The sequence below is a fragment of the Monodelphis domestica genome, chromosome 1, assembly GCF_027887165.1.
Source record: "Monodelphis domestica isolate mMonDom1 chromosome 1, mMonDom1.pri, whole genome shotgun sequence".
Taxonomy (NCBI): domain Eukaryota; kingdom Metazoa; phylum Chordata; class Mammalia; order Didelphimorphia; family Didelphidae; genus Monodelphis; species Monodelphis domestica.
Genome location: NC_077227.1, coordinates 644,588,714 through 644,601,823, shown reverse-complemented (window position 1 = coordinate 644,601,823; position 13,110 = coordinate 644,588,714).

Here is a 13,110-nt window from a genome sequence, read left to right as displayed (position 1 = left end):
TAAAGTATGTGTGCAGAGAACCTGTATGAAATAGGAGTGACTCTCAGCTTATGACCACTGGAAGTCTCTTTCTTGGAGAGTGCTCATGAAATTTCCATTAAGCATAGCTTTTTTTCTAACTATGTGAGTTGGTAAGCTCATAGAGACCTGAAGCTGTCTTTCCTCCATATATATATATGGAGGACTGACAAACTGACAAACATAGTTTGTTTTCTTGTGTTTGTCAGTTGCCAGTATAGATGTTGCCAATAGCACTGTCTCTTCAAACTGAGAATTGTTCCTTCTTATGAGCCTGGAATCCTCAGATACTAAATATGAAGTCTTTTCCCACTAGACTGACCAGTGCAGAAATAACTTGCTTTTTTGTTGTCAAATATATATCCCAAGTATGGCTTGGTCTTATCCTTGATCTTATCCTTATCCTCACCTTTCATCCTTACATACATATGCATGTGTATATGTGATATGTTTATATGTATATGACTATACACACATATATTAAGACTATAATTTGGGGCAAAGTGGAGGAAGGAATGTAGTATATATACATATATATATATTTATATATACACACACACACACACATACATTCATATACATAATATGTGTGTCTACATCCATTCCATCCACCCCTCTGCCAATGATAAAGACTGCATCTTGTACATCTTTATATATCCATTGTTGTCTAATATCTTCCATATAACAGACACATTGTTGTGTCTGTTCATGCAATTTGAAGGATATAGCAAAAAATAAGTTGACCTACATTCCAGAGATTCTGCCCGACTAGGTAATGGTGAGAATGATAGTGGCTTATATTCATAGAACATTTGATTATTACAAATACCTTTCACATGCATTATCTCATTTGATTTTCACAACTACCTTTCAGGGTAAACAATGCATATCATTTTATGGATAAGGGAGTTACATCACAGAGAGATTAAGTAACTTGCCCAAGCCCAAATCATACCATTAATAAGGAGAAGAGCTGAGATTTGAACTTTCAGACTGTTTCCATTAAATAGTTCTGAATTGCTTCTGGGAAAGCATCAGTGTTTCCATGTGACTCAGTTTTGTTATTAGAGAATTGTTATAAAACTGTTTGCATCAGATAATTCCTTAGTAACTGAATTTAGACTATAGGGAAATAAGCCATCTTGGATTAAAAAGTACAACATGAGGGAGGTGACATTTTGTTATCTATTAAAAAATCAGTGATCTGTAGAAAATTGTTCTGGATCCCCCGAGTATTGTATCTGATGATGATGTTTTATAATAGAGCCGTAGTTACTTTCAACTTGGGGATAAAGAAATGACATCTTAGAGAATTTAATGATAACTGAAAACAAATCATCATGGGTTCTAGGAGTGACTCTCAGGGTGGACAGTTGTCCAAAAATGGACCACTTCGTAGCTGCAATCAGTACCAACTCTTAAATCTCAGTGTATAAATTATTAAACTTTTTTAGTCTATCATGAATTTTATTAATATCTTTTGGTATTATATTTCATAGATTTCCCCTCTTCTAAAGAATCAACTTGTGTAAAAAAAATTTTTTAAAGAAAAAAGAGGAAGAGAAGAAACAATTATAAAACATATTAATACATTAGAAAAAATCCACTTAAAGCCAAGAGAGTTAGTGTAGATAACAAGAATTCATAGTGTTAAATTTAATTGTTGTTGGACTCTGGAATATACAAACTATGTTGTCACCAGGGATTTAATTTCTAAATCCCAAAATAAATTACCAAAGTAAATGGAATTTATGGTACTTTATTTACAATATTTACAATAGAAGGAAAATAATAAAGAAGGAGAGAGAGAGAGAGAGAGAGAGAGAGAGAGAGAGAGAGAGAGAGAGAGAGAGAGAGAGAGAGAGAGAGAGAGAGAGAGAGAGAGAGAGAGAGAGAGAGAGAGAGAGAATGAGAATCAGGGGAAGAGAGTCTCAAGAAGTTGGGCCTTTCCTGGAAGTTTCAAGCCTCCAGAAAGGCAGGGTCACTAAGTCAGCTTTTCACTCACCAACAGAGACAGTTTTAAATAAATCTGGGTGTCTGCCTTCTGGTTGCTCCTTCGGATCAGTGCCCGAATCTCTGAATGAATGTCCATCTTCCCTTCAGCTCTGAGTGACTGATCCTTCACTCCAAGCCCAGGTGACTGAATGCTTCTCTTCAGTCTTTGTTTCCTTTACTTAAAAATCTTTTTCTCTTGTTTCACCTCCCCTAAATTTTCATGTTTACCAATCACAGCAGACACTTTTATCCAGGACTGCCCATTCTTTAGTTCACACCTTCTTTGGTTAGATTTTCTCTAGGACTGCCCACTCTTTAGTTCTCACCTTCTCTGGTTAGGTTATATCTTTTTTGGTTACTAAATACCTCTTTTGTTAAGTTCACCTTTATGTGGTTACTTAGCACCTTTTTGTGGTTAATTCACCTGGTGTAGTTACTTAACACCTTTTTGTAGTTAAAATCTAAAAATAGATTATAGCTTACAATTCTAGCTTCACTATAAAGGAAGAGCTAATTATCTTCTTTCTTACAATCAAGAGATTAGATTTTTATCTTCACAATAAAGAAAGAGCTAAGTTTCTTCATTGTTACAATCATGAGATATCTAAATCCAATCTTTACAATCGGCTACACCTACATAGATAAACTACATGGAAGTTTTAAAAGAAAAAAAAGTACAGGTATTAGGAGTAAAGTTCCAACCCCACTTCAATAATGTATTCACAGAAGACACTTCAGATGAATCAGTCAATCATCTGAATGTAATCATAAAGTATAAACTACAACCATAATATATGAATAAATCTTTAATTACAAAGGATTATACAGATTTGATTATTGGATAAAGGCAGGCAATTCTATACATAAAACATCTTGCAATAGTCAAAAAATCATGGATTCCCTTGATACTATACATAGAAAGAATAGTCTACCCAGAGCAGAGCCAGTCAAGTGTTAGTCCAATTTGTAAGTGGACTCCATGTTTAGGAAGTAAAAATCCCAGAGTTGGAATCCAGAATGTCCTGGGTCATCTGTGAATGACTGTGTTAGAAATTTGGTCACTTAGTATTGCTCTCAGAACATCAAAAGGCATAGTATTAGTATGAACCACGCTCTGGGGAACAAGATATGTATGAGTATAAGCTGGGGAGAATGATTCCAAAGGGGGTGTTACAACTGCATTCCCCCAAACACTTAGAAACAATTTGGTCAAACAGGACATGTTTTTATTTATTTAAATTTCTTAAAATTTTGAATCCTGAATTCTTTTCCTCACCATTCCTCTCATTGATAGGGTAAGCAATCTAGTATAGATTTTACATGTGCAATCCTGTAAAACATTTTCTCATATTATTCCTTTTGTGAAAGAGAATTTGAACAAAAATGAAGTAAAATATAATAATGCTTTGCTATGCATTCAGATTCCATCAGTACTTTCTCTGGAGGCAGATGTCATTTATCATTATGAGTCCTTTGGTATTGTCTTGGATCATTGTATTGCTAAGAATAGCTAAATCATCTGTAGTAATTCATTGTAAAATGTTGCTGTTAGTGAGATGGATGTCTTCTTGGTTCTGCTCATTTTACTCTGCATCAGCTTGTGTTATCTTTCCAGGTTTTTCTCAAACAGGACACATTTAAAAAAAATATAGCCAATTGATTTTTGTGTGGCAAATTCTGTAACTTCCAAAAAAAATCAGTGAAAGGTTTTCTTGTGAGCATTTGGGTCAAATGACTTTTCAGAATATGGGTTTTATATTCAGAAGTATTATATTTTCTGGAGTAAGAAGTGCCCATTAATTATTCTATTGTTTTAATGAGTATTTAAATTTAATACTGCATCATTTTTTCTTAATCTTAAGGAACTGTTAAGTATATTTAGCTCATATTTTCTGAATTAGAGAAACATCACAAAAGGCTAAAACAGTTCTGTGACTTTTATATTTTAAATGTGACCATCTAGACTGTTGTGGTGAGGAAAATAGCGATAAAGTGTTTGTGAAGCTAGTGAGAGAAAATTCTGCAAATGTCCTTATAGGTATTTCCCTGAGAAAACTATATATGGTGAAACTTCTGTTAATTAGAACCTGCTTAACTGTAACTCTTAATTAAATGGATTGCTTTTCTCTGTTTAAATTAATTCCTGAAAGTGAAGTGGAAGGTATTACAGGGTTTTTTTTTTTTAAAGCAAACTCTACAGATATTCTACAGTCATAGTACCTGCAGCCCAGGCTTCTCCATTTTCTCCATCTAGTTCTGGAGAATTTAGTTTAATTAAGTGAACATTAAATAGTCAGAATTCTAAATTCTAAGGTCCTCTAGAAACACCAGTCATCAAAGAAAAATTAAATTATGTTTATTTACTAAAACAAGAAGATAGGGTTATTTCATATTCAGATACTTTACAAGAAGAGTTACATTATGGAGTTTCTTGTTAAATTTATCCAGAAATTTCAACTGACTAGCACTTTGCCTCCATACCCTCTGCTATTCTCTAATCATTTTGGCTAATTGAGTTTTACTGCATTATTTGAAAATAGCTGAAAAATGTTTTAATAAAGAGAAAACACCAATTTTAAAAGTAGTTCACTTCAACTTGGTTGATGTTTATAGTTAAAATTCTATACTCTTGAATTGGTCCAAATGGATTGGAAGCAGGGATGGAACAAATCAATGAACATTTATTAAGTAATTATAGCACATTTGGCAATGTGGAATCAAAGAAAGAAAACAACAAACAGTTGCCTCCAAATAGCTTACACTCTAAAGGAATACAAGGGAAACTACAGGATGATTAGTGAATAGTATAGCAATAGCACACAAAGCCTGAATTGGTTATGATAAGAATGAAATACTCTAACCTTTTTAAGGAACTTTTCTATTTCATTAGCATAGAATTATAGTTAGAAAATCTGGGAAAATCCAAGAAAGTCATGATGAAAAAGGCTGTCACCACAGAATAAACTGATGGAATCTAAATATATATTGAAACGTAACATTTTTTTTTTTGCTGTACTCTTTTCATGAGTTTTTTTTTTCTTTGAATAAGTGGCATGTCTCTTCACAACATGATAAACATGGAGGCATGTGTTACATGATAGCACATGAATAATCTATGTCACATTATATACTGTATCAGGGAGGGGTGGAAAGTTGGAAGAAGAGAAAATGCATCAGAAAATATCAGAAAATAATCTGGAAAAGAAAAATATAATTAACAAAAGAAAAGCAATGAGGAGCTAGAGCAGCAGGCAGTGTGGTAATCTAAAAAGATGGGGGCTTTAGAGTCATAGGATTAATAGGATCATAAAAGCATAATTCTTAAACTGAAAAAGACTTCAGATGTCCTCTATTCAGTAGTGTCAAACAAATAGAAATGGAGTGCATCTGATGGAGGGATTCGATTCAGTATATTACAATGTACCGTGTGAGTTGGATATCCATTAAAAAATTTCATGTTATCTATGTTTTATTGTATTTCATTAATTTTGTTAAATATTTTCCAATTACATCTTTAAACTTTAAAAATCCATTTACATGTAGAAACACTTTAAAGGAAATTTTTCCTGACATTTTGCAATTCAGATTCTCTTCTTCCCTCTCTACCGCCTTCCTCCTCCCCAAGGTAGTAAATAGTCTGACATTGGTTATACCAGTGCTGTCATGCAATACATATTTCCATATTCCTCATGCTGTGAAAGACACATACTGAACTTATGAGAAAAAAACTCATGAAAGAAATAAAGTAAAAAATGTTATGTTTTGATCTATGATCAGACTCCAACAATTCCTCCTTTGGTTGTGGAGAGCATTTTTCATCATGAGTCTCTTGAGGTTATCTTGGAACCTTGATTGCTAAATTGATCATTGTAGAATATTTCTCTTACTGTATATACAGTGCTCTCCTTGTTCTGCTCATTTCACTTTGCAACAGTTCTCTAAGTCTTTCCAGCTTTTCCTGAACTCATCTGTTCATCATTTCTTATGGTACAATAGTATTTCATTATGACTATATACCACAACTTGTTTAGCCATTCCCCACATAATGTTGCCTAGATGATCTCTAAGACTATGATCCTATTCTGTCTAGTCCTGATATTTTTTCCAGGTTCATCTAAGTTTTTCATCTGCCTGCTAGAAAACTCCATTTGAATGTCCTGCTAACATCTCAAATTCATTATGTTCCAAAATAAATGTATTGTCCCACTCATAAAATCTTTTTCTTTTCATAAATATCTTATTTTTGTTAAATGGGAACATCATTCTCCTGGTCCAATAAGCTCAAAATCTCAGTTGCCTTTGCCTTTTCCCTTAGCTTCCAAAATGATCAAGTTCTATTGTTTCTACCATCACAATCATATCTGTTAATTCTATCCCATCTTTCCTAATCTGTATTCATCACTTTTTGCCCAATTATAAGTCCTTCCTAGATAGTCTCTCTTTTCCTCATCCCTTCTTTTTTCCATTTACTTTTCACACTGCTACCTTGCATAAATCTGATATGCCATTCTGTAGCCTTTAAGATCTTTTATAATCTAGCTTCAAATCAGCTTACATTAAAAATGATTTGTTAATGCTCTTTTTAAACATCATTGTACTTCCTAGTCAACCCCTTTCCTGCTCTAGTAGATGTCTTTGTTAACAAGAAAGTAGAGCTAAGCCAAACAAGTCAATACATGGCCCTGTCAGTAAATGAACGATTCATTCCATGTTGATAGTTCCAATCCTCTTTGACAAGAGAAGCTATTCACCACTAGTGCTTGGAAGCCATGATTAAACATTTCACTGATAAAAGTTCTAAAGTGTTTCAAAGTAGATTTCCTTTATATTATTGCACACCTATATTTCCAGCTAAATTTCCAAGTATTCCCGTTCATGTATTCTCTGTTTTCCAGCCAGATAGGATATCAGCTATTGTTGATACTATCCTGCTCTCTCCTACAACTGGGCATTTACATGCACCATTTTTTTTTCATCCTTGGAAGTAACTTAACCTATTGAAATCCTTCTCTTCCTTCAAGGTCCACCTAAAAATGTCACCCCTGGCCCTCCTGACTCAATAGTTAATAAATCTGTATTAAGCATTGTTAATGCTTAATTAACCTAATTAATTAACTATATTAAACTGTATTAAACATTAGCAATACAAATATGAAAAAACAATGACTATCTCTGTATCTAAGAGACCAATAATCCAATGAAAGAAGATAGACAACCAGAAGCTGAAAAGGGGGAAAGATTATAAGAGAAACTCAATGCAGGGGCATGGTGAAAAAGTCAAAGAAGTTTTAAAGTAGAAATATGGAATATCTGAGGTGAGCTCTCTCTTCTAAATGGAGGTTTTAGAATTCATGACTCCACCCTCCAATCAGAAGGGCAGAGGGCAATAATGAGGGGGAGAACCAAGTCTAATGGAATCTTGTAGGATGATCAGGTTTTTCTCAATAATGAGTTTCTAGGGGCACATTGGAAAGTTCAGAGAAGTCCTAAAATAATACAGTTAGATGAAAAATGAGGAGAACCAATTCAATAAGCAGTAAATATGTATTAGACATTGTGCTAGGTCTTGGAAATTAAAAAGAAGTTTAATGAAAAAGTGTATCTCTACTCAAGGAACTGAAATTCTATTGTGAGCAGGGGGAGGACATAATATAATATAGAAAGAGACATGTGTATACATGATCACTTGAAATGCAAATAATCACTAAGGTGTTCTGGGAAGGTTCTAGACAATTTTCCCATAAGCAGTAGTGCTATGAGTTAAGACTTAAAGGAAACAAGCTTTTCTAATAAGTAGAGGTGATAATTAAATGCATTCCAGGTTAGAGAATCAGCCTATACCAAGACACTCACCAAACTTTTGTGCCTTTCAGAATTATGAGATATTTATTTAAAAATATGATTAATTTTATTTTTTAATGTATAAGCACTTAATTTCTCCTTTTCGCATCTCTCCATCCCAATTAGAAAGAAAAACATTGTAATAAATACTCATAGACAAGCAAAAAAAAAACTGATATTGGTTGTGTCAAAAAATATATGTCTCTTTTTGCATCGAGTCCATCACCTCTCTAGCAGGAAAAGGGTGGCATGTTTTCATATTAGTGCTATGGAATCTTAATTGACCATTTTATTGATTAGAACTCAAATATTTCAATCATTTTTCTTGACAATGTTGTTTTATAAATTCTCTTCTTATTCTGTTCATTATCAGTTCATATAAATTTCAGATTTCTCTATAATGATCCTTTTCACTATTTCTTATGGTACAACAGTATTTCATATATCATAATTGGTTTAGTCATTCTCTAGTTTATGGTTATTCCATCAGTTTCCATTTTTTTTCTTCTACAGAAAACTATTAAAAAATAATCAGTACTAAATATTGGTTCCAAGGCATAAGAGTGGTGAGGATTATTTAATTAGGGTTAAGTGACTTTCCCAGGGTCACACAGCTAGGAAGTATCTGAGGCCTGATTTGCATCTGGGACCTCCCATTTCTATCCACTGAGTCAACTAGCTGCCCTCAGAAAACTACTATTATCATTTTTGCACTTATGAGTCCTTTTCCTCTTTTGTTGATCCCTTTGGGCTTAACAGTGATATCACTGCATCAGAAGAAATGCAAAGATTACTAACTCTTTGAATATACTTCTAATTGCTTTCCTGAATAACTATCAATTCACAGGTCTGCCAACAGTGTACTTAAGTTCCTGTTTCCTATAGTCCCTATGAGATTTGTCATTTCCTTTTTTTTGACAATTTTGCTAATATGATGGGTATGAGGTAGCCTCTCTAGGTTGTCTTAATTTGTATTTTTCTAATTATTAGTAATTCAGAGTATTTTTGTAGGGCTAGTTATTGCTTGGGCTTTTTCCTTAGAAATTTAACAATTTTTTTGAACATTTGTCAGTTGAGGAATCTTTCTTGTTCTTTTGAGTTTGATTCAGCTCCTTATATATTTTGACTATCAGACTTTTATCAGAGAAACTTGCAGGAAAACTTTTTATTTATTATTTTTATGAGCTAGCTGTTTCTCTTCTAATTTTACTGGCATTGTTTTTGTGTGAAAACTTTTTAATTTTATGTAAACAAAATGATAACTTTATATTTTCTGATTCTCTTGAACTATTGTTGTCATAAAATCTACTATATGTATATCTAAAAGATATTTTATTTATTATCTAATTTATTTATAATTTCATTTCTGCATTGTGATTTCATTTGGAGCTTATCTTGATATTTAGTGTGAGATTCCCAATGATTTTTGTCAAATAGTGACTCCTTATTCCAGTAACTCATGTGTTTGAGTCTGAACTACTAGGTTAATTTGTTTCTGAATGTTTATAGTTAATTCATTGCAATTATTGGTCTCTCTTTAGCTTAACTTGTACTGAATTCTTTTGATGATTTCTGCTGATAGTATAATTTAACCTCTAATCCTGCTGGAATCCACTTCTTTTCACTTTTCCCCCATTATTTCTCTTGATCTTTTTAACTTGTTTCATGATATTGAATAAATTAATTAATTTAAGTAGTTTTAACATATTATATTGTCTCGGCCTATCCATGAGCAAGTAATATTCCTTTAATTTTAGGTATATATTTCAGTAAAAAAGCATCTTCTAATGATTATATTCATATAGAGTTTCTTTTTTTTTAACTCTATATCTACAGGCAGACTACTAAATGTTTTATATATTTTTTATTTATTTTAGCTAGGAACTGTTATTTCTGTTTTCCTGCTGGGATTTGTTGGTTTTATATAGAGGTAATGATGATTTGTGTGGATTTATTTTGTGTCCTCCCTTTGCTGGTTATTATTTCATTTAATTTTTATTTGATTCTCAAGAGGTATTTTAGTAAACCTTCAAATAATCTACAAAAATAGTGTATTTCTTCTTTGTTCATACTTAACTTCTTTAATTCCTTTTTCTTGTCTTTTTGCTATAACTAACATTTCTAGCACTTTATTTTTATTCTTGTTAGAAAGTTCTTTAGTTTATCTCCATAACACATAAGCCTGGCTTTTGAAGTTAGATAGACACTACTGACTCTATTAAGAAAATATTCCCTTATTCCTATGTTTTTCTGTTACCATAAATGTATTACTTTGTTAAAAGCTTTTTCTGTATCTATTGATATGATTTTTGTTGTTTTGATTAATGTAATCTATTAAGTTGATAGTTTTTCTAATATAACAGCCATGCATTCCTTATTATCCAACTGATTCTTAATGTATAATCATTTTGATAGGTTAATGTAGCTCCTAATATTTTATTTAAATGTTTTTGTGTTTATATTCATTAAGGATATCAGTCTATAGTTTTCTTTGTCTGTTCTGACTCACAGTGGATCAGGTATTGAGACTTTAATTGTATCATAAAGGAACTTAGTAGAAACCTTATCTTTTCTTTTTTTGCAAATAGTTTATATAACTTTGAGATTAATTATTCTTTGAGCAATTGTCAGAATTTCCATGTAAATTCATTTGGGTTAGTTTTTTTTTCTTTGTGAATTTCATTATTATTTCTTCCATTTAGTTTTTGAAATTGGATTCTTTAAATTCTCAATTTTTTGTTATCTCACACAGAGCATTTTATATTATTGTAGCTATTTGTCCATTTCACTGAAGTTATTAGTTTTTGTTGACACAAAACTAGGCAAAATAGTTGATAAACAATCTCCTTTATTTCTTTGAATTTTCCTTTTTTATTTTAATATTAATAACTTTGTTTTATATTTAAAAACCAAACAAATAGTTTATCTATTTTATTCTCCTACCACTTATTAGTTGGGCAGTTGGTTTGCTCAGTGGATAGAATGTTAGGCCTAGAGTCAGTAATATCTGAACTGAAATCTAGCCTCAGACACTTATTAGCCATGTGATACTGGGCAAGTCACATAACCATGTCTTCCTCAGTTTTTTCATCTTTAAAATGAGGTGGAGAAGAAAATGGCAAACCACTCTCATGTCTTTGCCAAGAAAACCCCAAAAGGGGTCACAATGAGTTGGACACAATTGAAGACTAAATTACAAAATGTATTAATTTTGTCATATTACTTTTCATTTATATTTCACATACTTTCTTTAGTTTTTAGAATTTCTACTGTGATGTTTAATAATTTGTTATTTTTATAGTTTTTTTCATTGAACACCCAATTCATTTACCTTTTTTCTTTTTTGGTAAAGAAGTATTTATAGGTAATACTAGTTATTGTTTTAGTTATTACACATCTTCTCCCCCAATACATGATATTTTTTGGAGAGCAAGCACTATATCTGTTTCTAATTTTTTATTCTTAGGTGCTACCACAGTAACCTGGAATATTGTGGGTATTTAATAAACATTTGAATTTCATTTGAAACATCTAGAGGTGCAAAGAAGTGTCAAATTGCCTCTCTTACTTTTATTGGTAAGGAAACTCCAATGAAGAGTAAAGAATTGATTTATTCCAGTGATCACTATTCAAAAATCATACATTAGTTTCTCTTTTAAACACTTAAAATTCTTCAAAATCTGGCCACCTCTTACTTTTCTCATATTTTTTTGTAGATTATTCCTGGTCAGGGATCCAATCATATTTGCCCATACTGATTCATTTCCCATCACTATGCCTTTGCTTGGCCAACTCCTTTCTCACCTCTGTCTCTTAGAATCCCTGGCTTCCCTCAACTCATTTGAAGAATTGCCTTCTCCATGAGGCTTTTCCTGTAGGAATATACTACCACCAGCTTTAGTGCCTTCCTCTTTTAAATTAACATATATGTACTTTGCATATCTTCTTTGCAATTTGTGTGTGAGAATATATATATATATATATATATATATATATACACACACACACACACAAATGTACATATTGTCTATTTTATTAGTATTTATGTTTTCTTGAGGACAGAAATTATTTTACTTTTATCTTTGCATCCCCCAACCTTTAGGGTGATATATCTAGCACATAGTAGCCATTTAATAAATACTCAGTGATTATACAAAGCCATATACATATTCAGTAGCCAAAAGGACCTTACATGTAGTTCCTCACCATGGGATGGTGGAAACAGAAATAGATTTGAAATTTGAGAACCAGGATTCAAATCCTGGCTTTCCCAATTATAAGCTATCTGACCTTAGGCAAGTTAACCTCATAGGGCTTCAATTTCTGAACTCTACAGACCCTTCCAAGTCTAAGTCGGTGATCCAGGACTGTATCTAACATTATTTCCATTATAACACACTTGAATTGAGAAATGGAACCAGATGGTACTTGGAGCTGATTGCTATTTTACTTCATCCATCAAGAGAAAAAGGGGGAGTAGAGAGAAATTCCATTGTAATGTGGGTCCATTAAAAATTCAACTGTGTTGAGGAAATTTCTTTATTTTTCTGAAATGACTGAATATATTTCAGAATAGTTCAACATAATATAAAATGGTTTTTGCATAGTTATTAAGTAAACTACTAGCAAAATGTGAATTGATTTCCTTAGCAGATGTGTACTTTATAATTGTTTTTTTTTGGCTATTCATAAATTGAGTATTGCCACAGTATTTCCTTTTTCCATAATCATGCAAATACCAATGTAAGTACAAGATGATTTATGAAATTTAGGGTGTCTCTTTTTTATTGGTTTATGAAGAATATCCTAATAGACTTTTTCTATGGTGAAATTGAATTTTCCAAAATTTGCCTATATTGGGGGAGAAAAGCTTGTTTTGTAGTATTGCATCTATCCCATTTCCTCCTCCTTCCTTTTGTTTGTTCCACTGAGTAAAAGGACAAATTATGAGAAAAAAATATTCCCATAACCAAAAGCAATAACTAGGTTTATATGACAAATTGTCTGTGAAAGATTTAGGGAATAATAATAATAATAATAATAATAATAATAATAATAAAACAGGATGCACATTGTTAAAGTGCTCAACTTACTTTCCAGAATCCCATTAGTGTATTCTCCATTCTCAACAGCCTTATGAAATAGGGGAGATGAGTTTCTCTTAACTATGGACACAGAAGATGATACATGGCGAGTTTAAGTGAATTGTTCAAGGTCACAAATAAGTTACTGGGAAAAACAAGAAGAGAACCCAAC